The sequence below is a fragment of the Mustela lutreola genome, chromosome 2 (genome assembly GCF_030435805.1).
Source record: "Mustela lutreola isolate mMusLut2 chromosome 2, mMusLut2.pri, whole genome shotgun sequence".
Lineage (NCBI taxonomy): Eukaryota > Metazoa > Chordata > Mammalia > Carnivora > Mustelidae > Mustela > Mustela lutreola.
In genome coordinates, this window is record NC_081291.1 from 20,973,482 (window position 1) to 20,976,400 (window position 2,919).

Below are 2,919 nucleotides of genomic sequence, written 5' to 3' on the forward strand. Positions count from 1 at the left end.
AGCATATGCTCTCAAATTCTGCTGCATCCATAAGCAGCCCTGATAGCCTCTGGATGTCCTCACCCATTGGACTGCTCTGAGGAAGAAGAAGGTTAGGGTAAGAAATGGGAGTCCCCAGATCCTACTGTATCCAGAGTCTAGAGACTCACCACCAGAGAAGCCAACCCAGAAAAGAAGACAGAAGGGAGAAGAAAGCTTCACTACATCTAAGGAGAAAAGTCACCACTGTTGTGAAAGGGTTGCAGTTTGTATGTGGGGGATGGGGAAAGACAGTTCACTGAAGCTTTGTTTGAAGAACAAATCAACAAAAAGATATTTTCAGTGAAGTTCAGCATTCCTGAGTTCTAGCTCTAGGCCTAGCCTCATATCCTGTGTCTCTTGGGCTGAGGAGGATGCAGCACAAGGTAGAGGTGACATGTCCCTGGCCTCAAAGGCCCACAGTCTAGGGATTGAACTGTCTCCCTTAAAGAGAATGCTCATGTCCCAGGAGGTGATAGAGCAGGCAGGAACCGCAGAGCCCTACCTCTGAGGCCAGGTCCCTACATTTCCTTCAGGGTGAGAACAGACTGGAATCTTGAGGGCTTTTGACATTAGAGCCAAAGCAGCTTCACCCTCCTCTCAGGAACTGCAGGTCTAGTTCTTTGGTTGCTCATTCTATGGAGAGTGGCCCTCCCTCACGTGGCTCCTCTGTCAGCCATTTTTGTCCTAGCGTGGAAGCCATGCCTCCATAGAGAGCCATCTGCTGTCTACTCTGTGGAGCCAGTGAGTGAGCTGTGGGGACAGGCCTGGCCTAAGTAAAAGACTAGAGGGTGACCCAGGGAAAGTTTCTCCTCAGAAACTTAGTGGATTTTGTTAGTATTAGTTTACTGTAGAATCATTTTGTTTTGTTTTGTTTTCCCTGTGAAATCTTGTACAGTGGTTCATTAATTAGATAAAAGGAGCCATGTTGAGAGTTGCAGGACACAGTGTGGCAGAGCTCCTAACAGTTCTGAGGAATTCCCTAGGGTTCTCAGAAACTCACTTTGAAAACTTTCCTTCATGTGGTTTCCAGACCCTTCCAGGCTTGACCTGCCGTGAATCCGTGACTTCAAAGCCCAGGGTTTTATGAAAAAGAGAACAAGCTGAGGGATACCACTTGTAGGGACCACCTCAGAGACCTGCCCTGAGCATCTTCTCCCACCACTACTTCTAGTTCCTAGTTCTGGTTCAGCTTCGTTACAACCCGCCGATACATCCCCAACTCACCTCTCCCCTGGCCATCTGCCCCCAACTTTGACTCTCTCTTACGGATTTTGAAGTCAGCATCACAGAGCCCACCTAGGCGTCCTAGGTCAGGAGTACCTCAGGCCCCTTTCTGTACCTGAGTTCAGTAGGCAGGAGGTTAGAGACTCTCAATCCCTGGGTAGCATCCAAATTTGCCTGACTCTCTTCTGAGATCCTCATAACCTCCAGAATTGTCCTCATACTTTTTTGACAGCAGGACCTATTTGATTCCATAGGGGCTGCAAGCCTTAGCTGGGAGCCTGAAGATACCCAGGACAGCGCAGATGGAGAGCAAACCCTGCCCTCCCCATTTCTTTCCCCCAGAGATGCAAAGCAGAGGGGACTCAAGCAGGATGAGCTCCTCGCCCCCAGACCAGGCTAAGACTAGATTCCAGGGGCTTTTGTTTGTAAGAATTCATAAAAAACCATCATGGCCTTGGCTATACTACAGAAGACAGCAAAGTCTCAGGATGGTACTGTGGACCTTGTTACAGGGAATTTAGTTACATTGTACCTGAGAACAAAGGCTGTTGTGCCCTTCTGGTTAGGGAGGCAGGGCAAAGAAGAGCAGACTTTCCCTAGGGCCAGGCATGCTGAAGCAACAAACAAGGCTCTTCAGGGAGCCAGCAGGCTAGTCCAAGGCTGTCAAGCCTGGCTGCACATTGGAATCATCTGTGAGGTTTTTATGACCTCCCAGTGCCAAGACCCAATTGCATCTAAATTAAATCAGTATCTATAAAGATGGGCCATAGGCATCATTGTTTCCCAAAGTTCCACAGGTGATTCATCTACAGCCCAGGCTTCAAACTACTACTGGTCTGGGAGGAGAGGCCTGCATCAAACAGGATGTGGATGTGATATTCTTCACCCTGCGCTGGGGCCCAGAGACCTGAAATCCTGGGGGTGGAGTAAGCGGGCCTCTGCTGCTATTGGAAGCCATGGGAACCTGTCTTCCACCTACCTGCACACCCACTCACCTGCCACACACACACACGCCAGAGCACCTATTCCAGTGAAAGCCAGAAGGGTCAGTGATCCAGCCTCGGGGAAGAAGAGCATGCACCCTGGTTTAGAATCCTGCCCCTGTACCTCTTTAGCCATGTGGCCCTGACAACCCTTCTGGGTGTCAATTCCTCATCTGTGAAATGGGGTAATAGTGTCTGCTTTGAAGGTTATTACAAGGAAGTCCCCAAGTCACAGGAAAAGCACCAGAGACTGGGCTGCTAAGCAGCCAAAGCCCAGACTCCCTCTGTCAACACAGGTGAGATCCCATTGATCAGCCGTCCAGTCCTATGGTTTTTCACTTGAAGACCTCAAAGTCCAGAGGGGAGAAATTTTCCCAGGATACACAACCAGCTAGAAACCAGTCTTCCTCCAGCCCAGCAGCTTCACATCAAAGCAGCCTTCCTTTGCCGGACTTTAGCTCTCCTCATCCAGAAGAAGTCCATACATGCTTTCTGGGGCTTCTAAAGAAGTCAGCTGGGGGTGCCTGGACGGCTTAGTCGGTTAAGTGTCTGCCTTCGGCTCAGGTCAGGTTCCCAGGAATTGAGTCTCGTATTAGGCTCCCTGCTCAGTGGGGAACCTGCTTCTCCCTCTGCCTGCTGCTCTCTATCTCTCTCACTGATAGATAAAATCTTAAAAAAAAAAAAAAAAAAA